The sequence below is a fragment of the Eubalaena glacialis genome, chromosome 7, assembly GCF_028564815.1.
Source record: "Eubalaena glacialis isolate mEubGla1 chromosome 7, mEubGla1.1.hap2.+ XY, whole genome shotgun sequence".
Taxonomy (NCBI): Eukaryota; Metazoa; Chordata; class Mammalia; order Artiodactyla; family Balaenidae; genus Eubalaena; species Eubalaena glacialis.
Window position 1 is genome coordinate 105,491,890 of NC_083722.1, and position 23,649 is coordinate 105,515,538.

General features: G+C 40.7%; 1 protein-coding gene and 1 pseudogene across 3 annotated transcripts in view; one reads left to right on the forward strand and one right to left on the reverse strand.

The window, feature by feature from the left end:
* Positions 1-7,746: 7,746 nt before the first annotated feature.
* LOC133094912 (uncharacterized) lies at positions 7,747-8,892 on the reverse strand (annotated as a pseudogene).
* A 671-nt stretch (positions 8,893-9,563) lies between these two features.
* SETD5 (SET domain containing 5) overlaps positions 9,564-23,649 on the forward strand; it is a 79,793-nt gene continuing 65,707 nt past the window's right edge. For all 3 annotated transcript variants that reach the window (XM_061197179.1, XM_061197187.1, XM_061197189.1), the window contains exon 1: positions 9,564-9,856. The gene's annotated coding sequence lies outside the window, so the exon portion shown is untranslated. The remainder of the gene's footprint in view (positions 9,857-23,649) is intronic.

The window sequence follows — 23,649 nt, forward strand, 5'->3', positions numbered from 1 at the left end:
ATATGACACTGCCACCTACTAGTTCTGTGACCTTGGTTTTTAACTTTTGAAACGGACCTCCTGCACCATGGGGATGTAAAAAGATGGGGAACGTAATCTTAGTAATCTGAAAACAGAATGACTTGAGTTATGGAGCAGACATTCAATGCATTTTAGAGGGGAAAAAAAACCAACACACTGAGACAGATTTTATAAATTTAATGAAATTAAAGGAAGATGGTTACCTCCCAGAGACAGTGTACTAGTGGCTAGAGAGGGAAACATTTGTTTAAACATTTCTTTTAAAATGGTAATAAGACTTTCAGAAAATTTTAGATTCTGACATGTCAATGTCAGACATGGCTCAAGTCTCCACTGCAAGGACCAAAAGATAAGCTGAAGACTGAAAAAAGGAAGTATTTTAAAAGGTCTGTAAAGTGCCTGAAGTACACTAATGCCCACAAGTGCTTAATATTAATTACTGAGCTAGGCATAGGAAAAGTAAAACATCCTTATTTTAAGCATAGCCTTTTCCAAGTTCAGTTGAGGTGTTATGTGGGAATATGATGAAAGTTTGAAAATTCTAGGACAAAAAATCAAATTATTGTACCTTACTTTTTTTTTTTAAGTTCAAGAGAAACACCATATATAGGTCTGTCCTGTACCAAATTTTAAAATGTGCACAATGTGAAAAAATTTATCATTGTTTACAAGAAGCCTGCTCTGTCACCCTCATACTTTTGCCCCGAGGCTAACACGTATGCCAATCAGTTGTGAGGTAGTAGCTGTTCAGTGATATATTCCATGATGAAAGCAGTTTTCACTGGAAAGGAGAATGGTGTTTTAGTTTTTCTCAAGCCCAAATTCTGAATTTCCAACTGCCTACTATTGTTACCCCTTCTCCTGTATGTCCTACTTAAACTCAACAGGAGCCTATCTTTCTCCACTAAACCTGCTCCCTGTCCTAGCATGCCCATCCTCCCAGTAATCCACACTTAATGCTGGGAGTCATTTTTAACTACATCCAGCTACTCAACAGGCATGAGTGTTTGTTTACAATATACACTGCTACAGCAGCTTTCTCAAACTTCTTGGCTCAGGACCCCTTCACATTCTTAAAAACTGAGGGCTCCAAGTAGCTCTGTTTACCAATATTTTACCATAATTAGAAATTAAAACAAAAAAAGTAAAATACAGTAAAAAGATATCACATTAACTCTTTCACGGAAGTAACTATATTTTCAGCAAAGAATGGCACATTACAAAGCATGTAATCTCATACAATAACCTATCCTTTAAGATACTTCAGTAGGTTTTTCTCATAGTTTTTTGGAGTTGATTCTCCCTATGCGTCAGACAACTCTGTGAAATATTCACACCTTATTTCGTAACAATGTATTCATGTTTATGCTTAGGTGCAAAGAAAGAAAACTGCAAGATTTTATAATAACAACTGCATAATACTGAGGTTTGCTGGGATTTTGGAGGTATAACCTGAAGAGTGAATTAATTTCTAAAGACACACATATTCATACCCTAAACCTACCACCTTAGGAAATTATGAAAAATTCAAGAATATACAGCACCATTCAATTAACATCAGTGATGATGTCATCCAACACATGTCATGTAGCCTCTACGTACTTGTGAGAATGAGTTGAAAAGGCAAGTTATGTCTTAGTACAGTAAGCCCCCTACATAATGAACGAGTTCAGTTCCAAGAGGGCATTCATAAGTGCAATTTGTTCATAAGTCCAACAAAGTTAGCCTAGGTACCCAATCGGCTATATAGTACTGTACTATAATAGGTTTATATAAAAAACAAACACAAAATATAAAACATTTTTAATCTTACAGTACAGTACCTTAAAAAGTACAGTAGTACAGTACAACAGCTGGCATACAAGGGCTGGCATCGAGTGAACAGGCAAGTTACTGGAGGAGGGAGAGGAGGTGGGAGATGGTAGAACTGAAGGATCGTCAGCAGTAGGAGACGGAGGGCAAAGCTGCAGTTTCACTCACACCTGACATTGATGGCACAGGTTCTGGTTCCTTGCTGGATTCAATTCTATCTACCCTCTTGAAAAAACAATCCAGTGATGTCTGGGTAGTAGCTCTTTTTTTCTCCTCGTAGATGACACGGTAGCACTGGATTGCATCCTGAACAGCTGCTGCAACCTTCATGTACTGTTCTACATTCAGATCCTGCGCCTCAAAAACTAACAGTGCCTCCTCGAATAAAGAAAATCCCCTTGCCATTTCCTGTATCGTGAATCTCTTCGGTTACTTCTTCTGCCTCTTGTCTCTCTTCGTCCTTTCTCTGGGCCTCCAATTCCATTGGTCTTCGTTAGTAAGCTCCTCGTGTTGCACAGCAAGGAGTTCAATGAAGTCGTCCTCTTGCAGATCTAGCTCCAGCTTCTCTCTGAGGGTCACTAAGTTGCTAAAAACCTCTTCGGACTCCTTATCCCGGGCAGCTACCATATGGGCATTCGCTGCCTCGCCACTTACTTCTACGTTGTGAAGGTTGGCTCTAGCCTTGAACTGATGAAACCAGCCATGGCTGGCATTAAAAGATGCACCGTCTGGTTCTTTGCCATGTTTCTTCTTCAAGTCTTCATAAAGGCTTTTAGCTTTTCTTGCATCAGCATTAAGCTGAGGGGGACTCGATGCTGATGCTGATCCTGAATCCACACACTGAGAAGTTTCTCCATCTCCATCACTTTTCCCACTTCTTCAACATTATTGTCGCCATCATTGGCACAGCAGACTTCACATGTTCCATAATCTTGTCCTTGTTCTTTAGAATCATGCTGATGCTTGAACGATTCATGTTGTAAGAATGAGCAACGTCTACCATCTTTTCGCCTCACTCCACCCTCTCAATTATTTTCACTTTTGTTTCCATCATTATCACCTGGGGCTTCTGAGCAGTACCAGCTACAGCGCTTCTGGACATGCTGGGCTTGAAATAAAGATACTATACTACTGTACTCTATAAAGTACAAAAAAGCACAACCACTTGTAGAGGATGCAGGCACGTGACAATGTACGCCAGACACGTGAACTAACTTACACGACTGGACGTGCAAACACACATTCGCATCTTTGAAAGTTCGCAACTTGAAGGTTAGTATGTAGGGGACTTACTGTATTATGAGAACAGTTTTGACCTTGAAGACCTCTGTATGCTTACACAGTAGGGATATAGCCATAAACAAGCAATGTCATGCCCTCAAGAAGCAACCTAAAAAAATAGGGAAAAAAACCCCAATTACTAATTACAATTGTGAGAAATGCTATGACAGCATTCAGGTGGGGTACCCAATATAGTGGAGTTAAGGCATCAAGGAAGGCTTCCTTGAGAAGTGATGTGTCGAGACCATTTTCAGTGACCATTTGGTCAGTCCGACTCTTGTAACTTCCTTTCCATTTTGACTGCCATCACTGTATACCAGACCGCATCACTTCCCATTTGGACTACTGTAAAAGAATCTCCTAAGCGGTCTCTCTGCCTTCAACCCTACAACCCATCCTATATCTGTAGCCAGATTAAATTTCCTAAAAGACTGTTTCCATCAGAGAAACACAGTACCCTAAATTGGTAAGGAATACTGACTAAGCAAGTCAGATCAGTCTCAATCCCCAGCCCATAATTAGTTGCTATGTCTATAGGAAAGTTGTTCAACCTCACAGCTTCAGTTTCCTACTCTGTAAGATGAGGTTTTATGTATCAGAACCACACTAAATACACTGGCAGAGTCTGGCATACTATCTGGTACACAACTGGCACTCAATATTATTAGTTCATTTCTTCTAACCTGTGTTTCCATTAGCTTTGCCCATAGTATGCACTAGTAAGTTGCCACTACTTATTACACTAGAAAGTCTGGGATGAGATTTTAACCAAAGGTCAGTAAAAAGAAGAAAGTCTGTAAAGAGTGTTGACTGAATTGACTAGAATCCATATACTAGAGGTGGGGTTCGTTAGCTGGTAAAATAACCAATTCTATAAATGTGATCTGAAAATGTGTTACTGTTGTCAGCAGGAAGAGCCAATCATAAACATGTTTTTTAAAAACCCAAAAAACTAGAACACAAAGGGTGACTAAGTACCAGTACAAAGCAAAGGTCCAGGAAAAAAGCTAGAAAGTAGGATTATTAAGTGTAACCATGACTTTCAGATATAATCAGAGAGGCAGAAAATAATCTCTCTAGTCACCAGGAAGGTATACACCATGATACCAGGAATAAGTCATCAAGTTCAACTCTGGCCTAGATAAAATAAACCTAAATATTTTATACCATTCTATTAACAGTTCTCTAATAACCCAGTTTCTCACCCACTCCATCAAGACTCCATGGGGAGTCATGGATAAGAAGAAAAGTCTTCTGGAGAAATACATCCTCCAATATAAAGTAGTATGCTACTAGGTAACTAAATCAAGAATTCTCAGCCTGCAAAGTAAAGTACCAGACTTCTGGATATGTGACCTAACAATGTGCTCTACAATTAAGATGGGCTTAAAACAAACTAGTCTTACCCTTGTGATGTTGATCCCTATCATATTCTGGATTAACAGCTGCAAACCATAATTATACCAAACCTCTTCCGTGCATAAAAAATGAGAGAAACATTATGTAGTTCAAATTTTGTAAATCTTAAAAAAAAAAAAAAAAAAAGATTATAAAATCCCTTACAAAACCTTCAACTCTCTCATGCAAGTACAAGTTTTCACTCTACTTAATTTCTGTCCTAGGAGTATAAGAAATAATATGGCTCTACTTCAGAAGGAGGTAAGTAGCTGGTTTGTTTAAAAAATTGTAATAAAGCCTAAGGAAGTCAAGCACAGGAAGAGGATAAGTGCAAGGGTTTGCACAGGAAACCCAAGGAAGAGCTGAATGGCAGACAAATGTATTCAGAGACCATGAGGCATCAGTTTCCTTTATGAATAGAATATTAGGTGACTTGGGTTAAGTATGATCCTAAAGTTTCTCCATAAAAGGAGCATTGCTTCTGTGGATTTAAACTATTACTTGAAAACAAACTTCACATATAAATCAATAAAATCAACATTTATTGAGTACCCAGCTCTGTGTTCAGGCACCAGGGAATCAAGAACAAATCCGTATCATTGAGGAATGCATTTACTGGGAAAACAGACAAAAAAGGGAACTTTCTTGGTAAAAAAGTAAAAAAAAAGATTACTTGGAATAGTTTAACATTCCTTTTAAAAACAAAGCAGTCTGACCTATAAGTTTCCCAAACTATTAAATATAACTTTTTTTTTTGCCTTTCAAAATGTTCCCCCATTTATTCAGTTTTTCTGGAGGAAAAAATTACAAAGTAAAGGGGACATACAGTTTCCCTGAAGTTGTAATCATTTTTGTAAGATAGGCATACTGTAGCTCCTCGGGACTGTATTTGCAGTGTGATTTCTGGACCACCAACATCAGAAGCATATAAAAGACACAGAATTCTAGTGACCCCCACCAGTCTTAACTGAATTCAGAATCTCTGGGTGTGGGACTGGGAATCTGCATTAAATAGCAAGCCAATTATGTGCACTTCTCATATTTTAAGGAGAAATCTTAAGAAATTTTAAGTTAAAAAACTTGTCTTTTAAATATAAAAAATTGGGGGCTTCCCTGGTGGCGCAGTGGTTGGGAGTCTGCCTGCTAATGCAGGGGACACGGGTTCGAGCCCTGGTCTCGGAGGATCCCACATGCCACGGAGCAACTAGGCCGGTGAGCCACAACTACTGAGCCTGCGCGTCTGGAGCCTGTGCTCCGCAACAAGAGAGGCCGCGATGGTGAGAGGCCCGCGCACCGCGATGAAGAGTGGCCCTCGCTTGCCACAACTGGAGAAAGCCCTCGCACAGAGGCGAAGACCCAACGCAGCCAAAAATAAATAAATAAATAAAATATTAAAAATATATATATAAAAAATTGAAATTTACAAGATGCTATCTATATTAGCATATAAACCAAAAAGCATTTTGGTGTTAAAACATATCTATTAATTTATACTTCATCAGAATGAAAACTTACTTTGTGATGATTTCCTGTAACTTAAGATACGATACTTAGGGCCTCCTCTGATGAAGGTTTTCCAAAATTAAAAACTTTGTAGAAGTGAAATTCAGGGCTAGTTTCACTAACATCAGATATAGTCCTATTCCTCATTAAACTTCTGTCACCATTATGATTTAATGAAATCCCACTTTCCTAAAATCCATTATGCATTCTTGAAACTCAAATGAATCAACAGTTGCTTTCTCAACACACCATTGTCCAAGGCAGGTTTATCTTTAGTAATGGTTTGCTGGATTCAGCTGTCAGCTAAAGTATACAAATAAGTATTAAAACCAACCAACCAACCAACTTGGTGGGCAGGGGGGGTGGCGCACACCTAAATGGGCCAGAAAGGTTCAACTTTTATTTCCTTACTGCTCACTATGAAGACAAAATTATCAATGTCCATATTAAGTATTCTGCAATCTACAACACAAGTTTGTGGCTATAGCCATACCTCCACAGTGGCAATTTAAACTTAAATTACATAAAATTAAAAATTGACTTCCTTAGTCATAATAGCCACATTTCCAGGGCTCAACAGTAATGTGTGGTTAGTGGCCACCATATTGGACAGCACAACTATGGGGTATTTCCATCACTGCAGAAGGTTCTAGTGGACAGTGCTAATCTAGAGCACTAGCAAGCACACAAAGAAGTGTTTGAGAGACCAATCTATCAAACCTTATAAAGACATCTTTTATTTAGGGTTGGCTAGCCATCAAGGAATATACTAGGAGCTTAGGTACAAGACTCAACAAGAGCCTGTGCCCTCAAGAAGCTCCGAATAGTTCAGAGAATTTAAACAAGCAACAACAACAACCTGAGAAGTGCTATGATTCAACCCGCTATGGGACCAAGAAAAAGCAATACTAACTTTTTTATAGGCGAGTCTGGCTTAAAGGACGGCAGATCACAGAAGGCAAGATGATATTTGAGTCTTAACAGTCTTTACTGGAAGGGTAAGGATTATCAAGGGTAGCATTCCAGGAGGAACCACCCTACAAAGAGGTCTGATAATCTCACTATGATTTGCGTAAACAGCAATCAATTCAGTGTGACTTGAGAAGTAATGTTTTTGTGTATATGCGGAAAACTGTGGCAAAGGAAAAAGCTGTTAAGGTGAGATCAGTCCATTGAGGAACCTCGCATATCACATTTGCGTCGATGGAATTCATCCTGTCAGTAGTTAGGGAGCCGATAAAGGAGTTGGATCAGTTATTTTCATGCTCTATCTTTATGTTGGGACAACTGTCCTGGACACACAAAAGTTGTATCAGCAGATACCGGAGATGGAGACACTAGTTCAGAGGCTACTAGCATTATGGCAACTGAGCTCAGTTACTGATGAGAACAGCACTGGAGATGGACTGAAAGGTATTCAAAGGACATAAAAGAGAGATGTTGCTGAACCTCACGTCCAATTCTCAGGAAAGCAGTAGTCAAAATCACCTGGACTGAGAAGAGGGTCAGGAGTAGAATCCCAGCTGAGGGAAAAGGACAAAATGAAAATTAAGGTGAAGATTCAAGAATATCCATAAGGGAGGAATAAACGCATTGCTGGGCAACCGTGAGGCCCATGCTCAAGTTGGATAGCCTGTGTGGTTTCATGACTTACCGGGCTACCAAAAACAGGAAGAAAGCCAATGGTATGTCTGGGACTAAATGAGCAAGTAAAACAAATAGAAAATGGGCTGAAAGCATGAAGGAGAGTTGTTAAAATGACTGACCCTGGGGATGCAAGGGTGGGGACTAAAATTTTAAGATTAAGATTTAAATCTAAGATGCTGTATTTTGGTGGTGTAGCAAGGGCCTCAAATGGGTAAAGTTTAAAACTCAGGAGATCATGCCTTTAATCTATCTCCCTTAATCTCCAGGAAAAATGCGACAAAAAGATCTTAAGAAGTAATAACACGCAGTCTCGCTGCATAAAATCAGCCCCAGGTGTTGCCTGGAGTCCATTTCCCCCCTCCACCCCTATTATAATTACTTTGCGACACAAACTCAAGTCTGTGGGTAGAGAAACTGGGCTCGTCCTCATAATCTTACACCTGCTCAGTCCCCTTCAGGACAACGCCCAGGAATCAGGTTAAGCCTGGGCAAAAGAATCCCGCCCATAATCGAGAAGGAGCGACTCGACATGGAGGCGATGACGAGATCGCGGGGGAGGGAGGGATTTTTCTAGGCCCAGGGCGGTCCTTAGGAGACAGGAGGCAGCCGAGAACTCCCATAAAGGTATTGCGGCACTCCCCTCCCCCTGCCGAGCAGGGTGCGGCCTTCTCTCCGCCCCCTCCTCTGCAGCTCCTTCTGGATTGCAGCTCGCGCCGATTTTTGGAGAACATGCGCCTCCCACCCACAAACCAGCAGGACGGACCCCCGCTCCTTCCTCCACCCCCACGGGTCCGGGAGCACGTCGGGCTAGTCTCGTCCTTCAGGCGGCGGGCTCCCAGGGCGGAGCCGCAGTCGCCGCCACCCAGAAGCCTCGGCCCGGCAGCCCGCCCCCGCCTCCAGCGCGCGCTTCCTGCCACGTTGCGCAGGGGCGCGGGGCCAGACACTGCGGCGCTGGGCCTCGGGAAGGACCGTACCAACGACCGCCTCCCCGCCGACCCGCGCAGTGGTTTCGCTCATTTGGGACCCGAGCCAATAACAAGGGGCCGTTGCCGGGGCTTCAGCAGCCAATCAGATGCCAAAGCCAAGCAGGCGGCGGGTAAACCGACTCCCCCGAAGGAAGGGGAGGGTCGCAGGACGTCCGCACGGAGCCACTTTCACTGACCCTCCCCGCCCCCCCCCCCCCGCGGGAGGCCGACCGCGCCCGCCCGTCCAGCTCTCTCCGCACCCCATCTACCTACCCCCCAAGGAGCAATGCGAGAGTCTCTAAGCGGCTGCGCACTCCCGAGGCTGTAACTGACAGGCGCTTTGCTCCAACCAAAACACGCCATTTGTGTTTTCACACACGGCGGGAGGAGCGGCAACCAATCAGTGACAGAAGACCCGGAAGCGCCCCTCCCTCTGAGGGAGCAATGGCTCCGTCCGCAATCGAGCCTATTCCGCTCCCTTCTCCCTCCCCCTCCGGTTGCCGCAGGGCGGGCCGCACTCCCGCCTGCCTCTAACCACCTCTTTCCCTTGCAGCGTAACAAACGCTATGCTCCCGACTTCCCGCGGGGGAAGGCGACCCCCCAGCTACCGGCCAGACGACCTCAGCCACCCACCCACCCCAAACCACCAGGCCGCCCCCTCCCACCAGAGTTCCGCTCCCCTACCTAGCCGAGGCTCTCTGAGGAGCGGGAGCTCCAGAGCACAGCCTCTTCTCTAGGCGGCCCCGGCGGCTTCCGCTGATTGGCGGCGAGTTGGCCAATGAGTGCCGGGCGGTGGGCGGAGGGGCCAATGGCGCTGCGGGAAGGGGCGTGTCCCGGGTGCCCCTGGCGCCGGCGCTGGGAATCCCCGTGCGGTCAGTGGCGTTTCCGCTCGGGCAGCGGGCTGAGTGAGCTGCTGCCGCTGCCGCCGCCGCCGCCGCCGCCGCCGCCGCCGCCGGGGGAGGGGCGGCCGCCGCCCGCCTGCGGTCAGAGACTCACGCAGCCCCAGTCCCGCCAGTCCGCCAACACTGTAGTGCCGGCCCCCCTTCCTTCCCTGGCCCTTCCCCCTCCCCGCCTTTGGCTCGCTCCGCCTTTCTGCCCCCCACCCCCACCTCACGGGCACGGGCCATTCCCGGCCAGGAAACGCCGTGGCGCCGCGTTGGGCCTAACTCGAGTCCTGCTGCCTACCGGGAGTGCCGTGCGCTGCAGCCCGGGCCCAGGCCTGGGACAAGGTAAGGGTCCGACAGAAAAGCGAGACCTTCCCTCACGACCGGGCCCCGGGGGAGGGAAGGGTCACCTCCTCCGTCTCCCCGCGCTCGCTCTCGGGACGTGGGCCTGGCCCTCCCTAGGCTCTCAGCAGGAGGATGCTGCCCCTTCTCTTCCCGCTCGCCGCCCCCCACACACCGTTGCACCCCTCTTGCCCAGGCAGAGAGGCCCCGTCGGTAATCTCGTCGACCCCGCAACCCTTTTCACGTCTTTCCTGGGTCAGGACGCCTCCCCTCCCCCCACGCCTCTTCACCCCTTTTCCTGGGAACTGCCTACTCCACGTTTACCTTTTACTGGAGGATAGGCCTCTCGCTGCCCTCCCCTCAAAATACACAGGCACACTTTTTCCCCCTCCCCAAACCTCACCCCCACCCCCGTTCGCGCGGTCTTGTGACAACTCTGATCCCTCTGGGGGCCTCGATCTCCATCCCCCCCTCCCCCCCCAGAATGTTCCTGGACGCCTTCCCTCTCGTCCTGGGTCCCCATCGCAGATGATTGCTTCGTTTCCCACACTAAAGACGTTACCTTCGCCACCCCCAGCTCGCATTCTTGGGCTCTCGGTGGCGTTTGCCCCAGTATCTCTGAGATGGCCCTACTGAATTTGTAGGGTTCTGGCTTGGAGTTGAGCCAGATTGGGTCGTTTTGCCTGCCTTGGGCGTGGAGAGCGATCATTTGCGAACGTCTTTAAAGGCAGAAAAATGTAGCCTTTATGAATTCCCTTTCCGTCTGTGCGGAAGCCGGGGATGCGAAGTGAATGGTGGTGAGGAAGAGCCCTGGTTTTAAGTAGGTGAATCGCGTGAGAGGGAAAGTTTAACTGTCGGGAAAGCCCCTTCTCTGCTAATTTATTCTACAGAGCTCCTTTGCTTGTCTCACTTCTTAGGAATAACTGGTCTTTCCCGTGTATACTGGTGCTGGAGCCAGCTCTGCTGGTCTGGGTCAGGGGTGCGTGTATGACCTGCATTTTCTGCTTTCTCATGTTACTCGTGCAGTGTGCTCACCACTAACTCATTTCTTGCCCAGACCTCTGGGTTCCATTGGGCTTTGTCTGTACTTAGTTCATTTTTCCAGTTTTCCCCGTTCTCGTAGTATTGGAAAAATCCCTAGGTCCTCTGCTAATTTCCCTTAGCACTTGATTAAACGAGTTGCATTTAAATAACAGATATGTGACCAAGGTCATATTAACATTTTTTTGTTGGGCAGATGTTACATAGCTATACTTTGATTAGGGAGGATTCAGCTGAGTTGAGTGTGTGAGCTTTTCAGGAGAATGTGTACCCCCTATTTGGGAAAATTTCTTGGTGATTAGTTTTATATCGTTAATGTTTTTACGTCACTTTGAGAGAAAAATTATAAATGGTAATTTTAGGTGTATGGAATCTGAGGTAGTATTAAAGCAGAGAATATTCACATTATCAGAGGTTTCTGGGCCTCTTGGAGGACAGAGGTAATTTTTTTATTGGTTTCTACCAGTTTTCTCAGGAGGATCATTAGTTTTCTTTTGTAGCCAAAAATTCTGGCCCATTATGGGATTAGAATCTTTAAGGTTTACTCAGTATGTCATTATATATAGAAAAATGAATTATGTCCTTTGGTAGGACATAACACAAGCCTCTGTCTTTAGCTGCAGATTTAAATTTGACTGTAAAGAGAGTGTTTGGCAAATTGGCCTTTTAAGGTCTAAAGCTTAATCTTTATTCCTAAATTGCTGGCTTATTAAATATATATTTGGAATTTGGTAAATGTTGATTTTCCTAATAAAAGGCCTTAGTTCAAACTAAAAGGGTGATCTTAGGATTGTTTCTTTCTAAAGGCATAATTCCAGCCCTCCTAGCATGGAACACTGGTCCTCCCCCCCCCCCCCAAAAAAAAAGAGTGTGTAAGGAGTGGGGGTGGGGTAAGGAGAAGGTTGTTCCTTTGGGTTGGATCACTGGGGTGAGTATACAAGGCAGCAGCAGCTGCTGGCTCTGGAGCTCTGGTTGCTACGTGAGAAGCTTGAGTAGTGCTGGCTGCTGTCTCCAGGGAAGGACAGCAGTGCAGCGTCCATTAATGCTGTTGGCTGCAGGGAGCTGCACTTAGGTGATGGCTGCTTCAGGACTAAGAAGAAACCTTGCTTTCCTGGGAATTTTCACTGCTGAGCTGGTTTGCATTTTATTGGTGGGGACATGAGAACTAGCAATTCATAACCTTCTACCCATTTATGTATATCACCATCTGGAAACTGAATCATAGTTAAAGACTTTTCTTTTTTGTTTGGTTTTTGGTTTTTTGGCACATTTTGGTTTTTACCTGGGGATTTTGCTTGGATAGGACTGGAAGTTCCATTTGAGTTTTAATTTTTCAATACATTTACAACCAAAGTAATAAGAATTTAAGGATCTCCCTGAGAACAAGAAGGGGGAAAATATCAGTTCATTTTTCTGCAACTGACAGGTTTTCCTCCATCTCTTTAATCATTAAATCAATTTTAATACTTTATTTGTATGTCTCCTTACTTCCGGTTAGACCATATTTACCTTATTGAACAGGTGTTTTGCTAAACATTTTACCAAATTCGGAATCTTAAACTCTAAAAAGAACTGTCCTTTTTGGAATTATTTCTATATATAACTATCGGAAGTATTTTCTTTTTTTCTGTATTTGTAATAGACTTCTCCAGATTAGATTTTTTCTTTAGAATTTGACCTATGATATTGATTCATTATAATATTGTTGAATATAGTCATCTAAGATCACAAGGATGTATATGTTTGGCCGTGATCCATCTGAAATATGGAACAGACTAGAAGGAATATTCAGAAATCGAATATCTAGTGTACAGGATACTTGAGAAGACAGCCTCTGAGCCCCTTATGTGGTCTCTCTTCCCCCACAGCTCCCACACTTCAGGGAGATCTCTGATTAAGCAAAAAGTTTGCTGAGTATGGAAGTACTTGAAGAAGAACCACCACCCCAATATACCATCAGTTACATCCAATACTTAACAGATGCCCATGTGTTGTCTTCTTTCCCCCTACGACTCTTGCAGCCCATATATTTTTTTCCCTAAGAATTTTGATATGTTCAGTTTTGTGTAGATGTACCTAGTCATCTATAATGTGTGGTGTGACTGGCATTTGTGGCGGGAACCAAAAAGAATGGAAGTGAGTTTTGTCATTCACAAAGGTTGCTTGCATTGTCTCTCAGTGATGTAAGCAGACTAATGAAACAGAACCTTTAATGGATAATATTTTAGGTGGTTCTAATTCTTATTACTATCACATATAAAAGATGTCATATCAGGTAAATATGGTTTCACTCATAGTGGCTGTTTAACGTAGTTTAGATATAAATGTCTTTAAGTTATTATGTAACATGAAAGTTACCTTATAAAGTAATTGCTTTTAATTTGTATTTCCTGTTTGGAACCCCCTTGTGATCTTAATGTAAGATCATTTCCTTAAGAGCATAGAGGGCCTTTTCATAGGATTTATTTAACCAGTATACTTGAAATTTTTAATATCTTTTGATAGTGTTTTGTGTCCAGGAACTTACATACTTTCTGGGCTTATTTTGGCCTTTCTGGAGGAGAGTGGCTACTTCATTTTTTTTCCTTTGGACAGGAAAATAATATTGTAGAAAATGCAGATGTGCAGACAACCACTTTTACTTTATCCTCTTCATAGTCAAATAACTTATGAAACATTAGGCCACAGTTAAGGACAGTTAATGATTGTTGGATACATTTTATCAGTGAGAAGTTGGATCATGAATAAAATAAAATTTTTTTATAACTTGTGGTTCATCTCTGGTCATGTGTCAGTTTAATTTGAAACTAAAAGGCCTAGCAGTGAATTTTTTTTATAAAAATTGTTTTGGCTATTGAAAACTAAAACTTATTGATAGGGATGTTTTGTTTAAAACAAACAAAACTTTGACTCCGCAAAATTGTAAGATAATATATATTTAGTAATACAACTGGTAGTTATTTGTAAAAAAAAAAAAAATCCTTTCAGAGGCACTCCTTAGAAAATAGGTATAATGTACCTATGATAAACAGGGATTGATACCATTCCTTGCTGCCAAAAATTCCAAAATATGTAGTGAAATGGCATTTTTAACCTTTCCCTTGATGCAGTGATAGATATCTCTTGTAAAGATTCAGGGAAGTTCACCAAAGGTTGATAGAATATCATTTCTTTAATATCTTCATACATATTTTGTTTAATTAGTTGCAGTCTTATGAAAAGTATTCTGTTGTATATTCATTCTAAATTGAGTAAAAGATACCCTGTAACTAGGTGGGGGACGGGTGTTGGAAAGCATTACTTTAGAGAATCCTCTTATTTTGACAGAATATATTAAACTCTTAACACTTTATGAAGGGAACTATGAGAGATAATAAAGGAACAATGAAGCAGAATCTCTGTCTACTTTATATGAGCCCTCACTGAGCAAGGAATTTGTAATCCCATCCTGCCTCACTCAGTTTTTCCATCATATGGATTTTGTTTGCTGAATACCTCAGGGAGAGATGTAAGGGTCACATTAAGTATCTTTGATACAAAGACAGGGATAAGGAATTTTCTGCTTATTGGAATAATGTCTTAGTATTTTTAAAACACTAGGATTATTGGCCAGTTTTGCTTGATGTATACAACTGTTGATTTGATCTGACTGATTTCTCTTCTGTGCTCTTTTGTCTTTCCTTGAAGTATGAGAATTATCAGAGTTTTGATGGCAGATTGAAGGAGTAAGAATCATTTCCTTAGCCATGTTAGTCATGTTATACACCTAGAGCTGAGGGTACTCCTTGGCCTATGTTATGAATCACAGAAAAAACAGTGGATGTAGGACTTCATACAGAATTTGTTTCTGTCTGGGGAATCAAGTTTTTGATGTGCTACCTAATTGAGAGAAAATGCAGAATTCCTTGCTGCGCTGTTTGAAAAATAGGTGGAAGCATGGGAGGGGCCTGAGACCTCTGCAGCAGGATTTGGTCTGAGTAGAAAAGGAAGATATTTGTTTGAAATTGCCAGCTGCTTATATCAGACTGACTCGCTTATTATGCCTCTAGTTGGCCTGTCAATATGGCCAAACAGCTAGATAAGTGCAGGGCAGGACAAAGGGCTCTTTGCACAGCAGGGAGGCAGTGTTGATGGGGGAGGGGTGGGAGGTAGGAAAGGCAGGAGGAGGAGGTTCTTTTCCCTGGGAGATTATTCAGTTTGGCATACAATTAAAGAAATCATTTATAGTTCCTACTCGAGCACTGAATTTGTGCCAACCATATAATGTTAACCCCAAATTTAGTATGTCCCTGAATATCTGGTAGGAACCCCTCCTCTCCTCCAAGGAAAATAAAAAATTAAAGCTTTGTATAGATTAAAAGAATAAATCCCATGTTCTCCACCCTCCTAAATACAAATCACCCCTCCCCCCCAGTAGACCAATTCTGGAGCATCTGAGAGCTGAATTCTCATTAAAAAAATGGAAAAGAATATTCTATCTGAATAAAACTTTTATGTTTCAATACATACATTGTCCTTACTTGGGTTAGGATTAGACCAGAGTAAGTAGAATAGTTTGTTTCCCTTTGTGAAATAGTTGCATATTGTTAGCTCCAATTTTATATCGGTATTATGGAGAGCATCCTTCAGCATTCAAGTGTTGGGTTGCCATCATGTAAAATGCTAACTAAAGAAAGGTTACTTACTGTTTCAGTCTCATCCCTACTTCCTGGAGAACCTGATATTCTCTGGAGTTTACCCAGCCCCCCTTTTAAGTTAGGCACAACCTTGTTTGATACATACGTGCTCAACTCCCACTTGCAAGTGGGATGGTTGCATCTAGTTTATTAGAATTAATATGAATCACAGAGTTGGAAGAGATGTGTCATTATCTATCCCTTTAAGCAAAATCATAATGAAATATTTCAAAGTTTGTGGAGGTTTTCATTAAAATGTTAAAAGGATCAATGTCCTGAACAGTATTTGTAGTTACTTTTATTTATTTATTTAAATAATTTTATTTATTTATTTATTTATTTTTGGCTGCATTGGGTCTTCGTTGCTGCGTGCAGCCTTTCTCTAGTTGTGGCGAGCGGGGGCAACTCTTCGTTGCAGTGCGTGGGCTTCTCTTGTTGCGGAGCACAGGCTCTAGGTGCACGGGTTTCAGTAGTTGTGGCACACGGGCTCAGTAGTTGTGGCGCACAGGCTTAGTTGCTCTGCGGCTTGTGATCTTCCCAAACCAGGGCTCGAACCCATGTCCCTTGCATTGGCAGGTGGATGCTTAACCACTGAGCCACCAGGGAAGCCCTGTAGTTAGTTTTAAAATAAATGTTGAACGATACATGTGTGCCACTTCTTTTTAAAAACCCAAAATATTAAAGAATTGCGTTCACAAATTAGATAGCAGTTATTTTGATTGCAAAAGGATTCCTGCTTTATAAAAGGTATATGCTGTGGTTCCTTTAAATGCTTAATATATTTTAGGAGAATTTGATTTTTAGACATAATTGGTTTGAACTCAGTTTTCCAAGAGTACATCTGTTGCTTGAATTGAGATGCCACCTGTATTGCAATGTTATTAAACTAGCTTTAAAGTTTTCCCTTCTATCCAGACTGGAGGAGATGATAAAGGAAACTGGAGTGCTAATTTTTACTTATGGGTTCAGAGCTTGTGGCTGTTAGCAAAGAAGAGATGTTTTAACTTAATAGAATAGCTAAAAAACTGCCTTTAATGCACATTGTAATAGTAAACAAACTTGACCAAGTTTTGTTTCTTTTTCCTCAGTAAAAGAAATATGTGTTACATACTTAACATTATATTTTTATGTGCAGTGGTCTTGGCAGTAAAGATATATTTTGGCCTGAAAAGGGAATTTGAGTGACTAATTATCACTGCCATTAGTTAGAAGTTTTTTTCATTAACATGAAGTTTAGTGGGCTGTATTTTGTATTACTATGGAAATTAAGGGTAGTCATTTCTTCTCTTTAAAATTCATTCACACGGATTATTTCTATAGATTTGTGGGAGTAAAATAGAAGCCATCTAGTTCAAACCCTGGCCTCCATTCCAGACAGTTTTCTTTACGTGTCCTAAGACCCACATTGCTAGCACTAGGGTAAACATCCTTTGCGCATATGCTTGTGCATGTACACACACTCGGGCGCACACACACCACTTCCCAAATAATTAGAAATCTCTTCATCGTGGTTCCTAGTACTCCTATTACCCTAAAAAGTTCCTGGCAAGAGTGGGGAGGGCGCACATTTTGATCCCAAAGGTTTTGATAACTGCTTTGGCTCCCCAAACAGCTAATCTCATTTTCAGTAAGACGTAGTCAGCAGTAGGCTAGAATGAAGGTGAAACGCAGCACTACCTACCTCATCTTGCCTGTGCAGCTGCTCCACGTTATTTCCTGCTATTATCATCCCGCAGTGCCTCTCCCCAGCAAGAAAGAAAATAGGACAAAGGGGGAAAATTGGATGGGCTATTAGGATTTTTATTATGATTCGATTGTTTATATATACTTAAATACAAAGCTAATTTGTCGTAGTCTTAAAAGTCAGTAGTGAAAGAGGTTTTATAACTTCAGTATCTTGCATTCTCTTTCTTGATAAGCCATTTCAGTTCTTAGCCTTACAGGAAAAAAATTGTTTTTAAGCATACTTATTTTTCATTGGTTGGTCACACAATCATTATTACCACCAGATGCCACCGTATTATTAGCTTGAAAAAAGAGAGAATCTCTTCTGTAGATAATATTTGCAATTTGAATTGGGGATTACTAATTAGTGTAACTCAGATTTATGACAAAAGTAAGGTTAAAAATTAAACCTTCATGAATATTTACCCCTTTACCTTAGTGGAGGTGAAATTGTTTGAATATAGATTTTTCATTCTTCAGACTTCTTTCTTCAAGCTGCATAATTTATGTTCTTCAAGCCTTGTTTTTCCCACACCACCTCCCCAAACAAGAAATTTTATTTTTATCATTTTTCTTATTTTCTGATGCTGAAATTTTCTCCTCCCCACTCATGAACTGTGAAGACTCAAATAAAATCCACTAATCTAATAAGGCATGTGCACTGCTGGATATAGTAAGAGGATTATTTCATAATTCTTAGAAGTTATGATCTGGTTAGGATGTTCCAGTATAGTGTTAGCATATTTAATAATGTTGACTTGTTAATTTTAATGTATATCCAGATGGATCTCATTGTTTTACATTTGCACCCATTGTTTGTCATTTTGTTTAAGGTTGTTTCTTTTCTTTTTTTGTCCCCTTGTCTCCATGGTTTTTTATTCCTGTCCTGTTATGATCTTTGGCCTGTGTTGAAAAATTCTGTTTCCTTCCACCAACCTCTGTGCATGCCACAACACATACAGTTTGTACTCTCTCACAGCTCTATGAAGGAGGATGATCTGCAGTTAATAATCAACTGTTTGGGCATTCTTGGCATCCAAGGAAGGTTTTATTTATGAGGAATGACCTGGAAGGACCTGTTGGCAATTACTCTGCCTTTATGTTACATTCTCCTTTATTAACGTAGGCTGTTGAGAATTGACTTATTTTATAAGTGAAACCAGACAGGAACGGAAGAGCCACAGTCAGATAGTTACTTTAAAAATAAATGTTTAATATGATAACATTTGGGATAGAGTGTAAAGGGCACTTTTTTTAAAAAACTGTATTTTAGTTCTAAAGACAAAAGAGTTTAATCCCTTAAAGTAAAACAAGGAGAAAGACTTTTGAGGGACTGTGATTGATTGCATGCCAAACGTAGCATTAGATTGTTGTATGAATACATAAATTTTTATTTTCTTGATTTCTGTGGTGCAGACTGCTATAGCCATGCAAGTTAAGTGTCTTTATGCCCACAGCCTGGAAAATATATGGTGAAATGACTTTAAGAAAACAAAAATAACAAAGAACAGGTTTGAGGAAATTGTAGAAGCAAGTCCAAATTTTTGAAGTCCGTTTTTAATTATTTGCGTTCTTACTAGACAAATTTAGTTTTAGTTATGGCAATTAGAACTTTAATGTCATAGCTTAGTAATAGAAAAGAATAAAGGTAGGTTGACAGGGTATCAATCCACATTTTCGGATGAGGCTAAATTGTACCAAATTGTTGCATACTTTCATATTTAGGCTACTTTTATTGAAAAGGTTTACCCAATACTTTAAAACCTATGAAATGGCATAAAATATTCACAGTTTAACAGGTACTCATCTCTTGGTGACATGTTTATGTAAGCAATACTAAAACCAGATATTTGCTAAAAATTAGGAAATTATATTAACATGTATGGAGCTCTGCAGTTACTGTAGCCATACCACTTTAGAACAAGTAGGTAATAATAATGCCAACCCCAAGGCCCTTTGGAGCTTGGGCTGGCTGACCTGATCAAAATGTTTTTGCTTACACTTCCTTTACCCCTAGGCTGTTAAGATTTGAAGTATTGCTAGGAATAAGGTATCTGTTCATAAATTGAGTAGGAGTCTGACTAAGTCATGTGTGGAGGCCCATGAGAAGAGGTGTATTTTTAGAAAAGCAAGGCTCTGGGTAAGTGTAACTTTCCTCTCATAGTTTATCATGCACAGTTGGTATGAAAAGGAATGGCTGGAGGTTTGCAGAATACACTGAGCAACAAGAAGAGAAGTAGGCATATCCCACTTTATGATATAACTGTGCCAGGCAAGAAAGATGAAAAGTAATTTTTTTGTGTGTAGAATACCTTAGCTTTTCTGAACTCTATTACATTAGGAATATGTTTCTATGGAAAATAGTTACCCAGAGGATTGAGTTGAATATCTTCTGTGAAAATGATTTTTAAATTTAATCTTTTATGGATAGAGTGACCGTACGTCTTGGTTTCCCTGGCAGAGTCCTGGTTTATGTCTACCAGGTAGTCAGTAATAGCACCCCTTTCACTCTCAAAAATGTCCCAATTTGGGCCATAAATTACATGCTCACCCTAATTATAGAGGGTCGTGGAACTTTTCATCACTCCATAGCAACGCAGTTTTCTTTTATAGAGCTCTTCTGATTGTCCTCTCGGCTAGGGTTTTTCTGTTGGCCTCTCTGAACCCCCATTTCCACGTGGACAGGTTAGAATGCCTTTTTCTTCTCCTTTCAGTTCGTGGTGAGGGAGGGGATAGATACAGATTTAATTTTTTATTATGAAAAATTTCCAAATACAACAAAATAGAGGGAATGTAGAAAGATGGACTCCCTTTGGATTTTACTGAAGCCATTCCATTTGGTCAAGATAAGGTCCATACATTGCACTTGGTTGATTAGTTTGTGTCTTTCTAATTTATGGGTTCTCTCTTCTCTTTTTCTCATGTAATACACTGACTAATGAAATTTATCATTGTGTTGAGTTCTTACTCTTGGATTTTGGAAAGTGTGTCTCTATGGTGTCATTTAACATATTCTCCTATTAGATGGCCCCCCCATATTTTATGTAAATTAGTGATTAGATCCATTTCAAGTATACTTCATAAAAGTACTGGATACTTCCCTTAAGACTTACATAATGTCTGCTTGTCTTTGTGATGTTAGGCAGCTATTGAAGGCCCCAGAGTGTTTCTGTTTTTGTAGTTTCTATTGAGATTTACCATATTAGAAACTAAAACTGAGAATATTTTAAAAATATTTATTAACTAATTTTAGAATAGCAATAACAAATCCTGCTGACATAAGTAACATGACTGTTATGAAAAATAACTTTCCAGTTTTTTTAATGGCATTGTTTAATATTTTTGTAAGTCTCTTTAGTGATAGAAGGTAACTGCCTTCTCATAGTTACTTCTACGTTTAATTTGTTGTGATAAGTTGTTTTGGTTAAAGACTGAAGAAAATCTGGCCTAACACAGATGTGTAGTTAAAAAGGGAAAGCCTTCACTTATTCCCCAAAAGAATCTCAAGACCTTCAGGAGTTCTCAGACCACACTTTGAGAAGAACAGGCTTAGATCCTTATTTCCTTTATGGTTGTGGGATGGTGATATTCTATCACTACTTCATTTATTTTCTGTAATACTCCCCCTCATTAATTATATGGTACCCTAAGATACAGTTTGAATACAAAAAGCAAGATCAGTACTTGGTGGGTTTTTTTCCCCTGTTACTAATTTTCAAAATAATGGGTTGGTAACTTAGCAACGTCTAAAGGTGAGCAATAAAGTGTTATTATTATTGTGTACTTAAGGTTTTAAACCTGTTTGGTATGTTTCAGTCCCTTGGAGTTATTAGTTTTGACATTCAAATTGTCCCACATTTGGCTGTTGGCTTCTAAGTCCTTTTTACTTATTCTCAGTCGTTTCTTGGCTTGTTTCGATTGATTCCTTGCTTTCTAGTATGACAAGATGTTCCAGGATCATTCTGTATATTTCCCGCCCCAAACCTGGAATTACTCATTTCTGCAAAACTCTGATTTCTTTTAGTGGGAAATGGTAGTTAGAGACCATGGTCTGGGTGTTAGGAGTGTTTGGTGCTCTTGGGTTGGACCTTGTTTCTAGACCTTTCAGTGAACAGAACTAAAAAATGGTTTCTCTCCTTTCCTCTTTTTCTCTTTCCTTTTTTTTTTTAAATATCAGTTGTTGGTATTTGATAACTTCTATTTTGAATTTAGTGCTTCATGATATTTTCATAAGCCTAATCTTTTCCCCATGCCCCAAATCCCAGTTTCCACTAATAACCAATGTAATTACTTTGCTTTGTCCCACGATACACACACAACAGTTTTAGAATGGCAGAACAGTATGATTACTGGAAAGTGAGTTTGTTTTGTTTGTTTGTCTTTGCCCTCAGGGTATATCCCTCCAAGGATATACAGTCAAATTACAGTGGTTTAAAATCACTTGGGATAGTTCTTCTTTATGTGGTTATGCCACCAACTGATAGACAGTGGGGTTAATTTGTTTTATTTCACTTTCAGACTTTTCAGGGATTACTTTTTGTTTTATAATTATATAAAATATGGTTACTAAGTGAAATTTACAAATCTGAGTATAGTCAGAGGTCTAACTTCTAGGTTTCTTCCATTCTGTTATCTTCCTGTTCCTATATGTAAGACTTACGAATACAGATTCATATGAATACTATTTAAAGTGATATTTTGTCGTGGTACTTTTATTGTAACACAAAAGCATATAAGTTAGTTTATTTACTAAAACTTATCTGCTTCTAGATTTTTCAGTAACTGATAACTTTTAGGCCATGGAAAAGGACGTAGACTTTTCTCTTCTTCTAGGGTCCAGAATTTCTTGACTTAACATAAACAGTTCAAGATAAGAAACTTCCTTTCTCTAGTAAAAATTCTCTCTTGAGTTGTTAGATCATTTTCCATTTGTCCCTGATGATTTCAGATACTTGACCTTGACTACCACTTGGGACACTGGTAGTACTTGTAGTACAAAGGTCATCAATTAACGTTTTTTGAATGATTCACCCTTAGACCTGAAATTTAGATATTATCTTAGAAAGGATGTCATCTAATTTTTAGCTTTGTCATTTAAAAGTCAAATTATTTGATTTTATAAGTTTTAAATTAAAAATCAAATTGTTGACAGTCTTAAACCTGTTAAATATTAAATCTGTCTTATCCTTTCTAATTATAATACCTAAAAGAAGTTACGTCATTTCAGCAATCTTATGTCACATTCTAATATATTTATTTTGTATGCTAAAAAATATTAAATCAAGATATGCCAAATGGTTAAGGGATAGTGGGTAAAGGTGTGAGGGTTCTGAAATTGGATAGACCTTGGTTCAGGTTCTAGTTTGCGGGTTTCCTTGCTCTGGCCTTGGACAAGTTTCTCAGCTTGGTGAGTGTAAGTCTTTGGCTACATAGGGATAGTGCCTTTCTCATGAAGTTGTTATGGGCATTACATGAGCTGATGCATACAAAGTGATTGAGGACACAGTGGCTTTTAGAAAATAAGCATCCTCTAGATGTTAGCTTTTATTTTGGAAGTCGTTATTGTTATGAATATTTGATCAATTCTCTAAACTCTGTCTGCATCTTAGGATAAGTAATGTTTACATGCTGTAAATATAGCATCTGATTTTCACAACTCCACTTGGCTATATGAAAAGAACCAACTGTTAACAAAGGAATAATTGGTGTCTAGCTAAAATTTGAGGCTTCTGACTTTACAAATGTACCAGTGCTTGCTATATAAATATAACTACATTAAAAATCTTAATAGAGAAGGGAGTTTTTGGTGGGTTTTTTTTTTGGGTTTTGGTTTTGGTTTTTGGCTACATTGGGTCTTCGTTGCTGTGCGCGGGCTTTCTCTAGTTGTGGCGAGCGAGGGCTACTCTTTGTTGCAGTGCGTGGCTTCTCATTGTGGTAGCTTCTCTTGTTGCGGAGCACGGGCTCTAGGCGCATGGGCTTCAGTAGTTGCAGCACGCCGGCTCAGTAGTTGAGGCATGCGGGCCCTAGAGCGTTCGGGCTCAGTAGTTGTGGCGCATGGGCTTAGTTGCTCCGCAGCATGTGGGATCTTCCTGGACCAGGGATCGAGAGCCCTTGTCCCCTGCATTGGCAGGCGGATTCTCAACCACTGTGCCACCAGGGAAGTCCAGAGAAGGGAGCTTTAAGGAAACAAAGCTTCTTTTCAGGATCCAAGGTCCTTTTGAGACATCATTAGAAGTGGCTCTAGGGCACCGTGTATACTGACCAGAGTGAAAGGAATTTTTTAACTCTGGAATTTTAAGATATATCAGCCTTTTAAGTGCCTTCAGGTAAAGCTATGTAAGTCCAGGTTGCTCA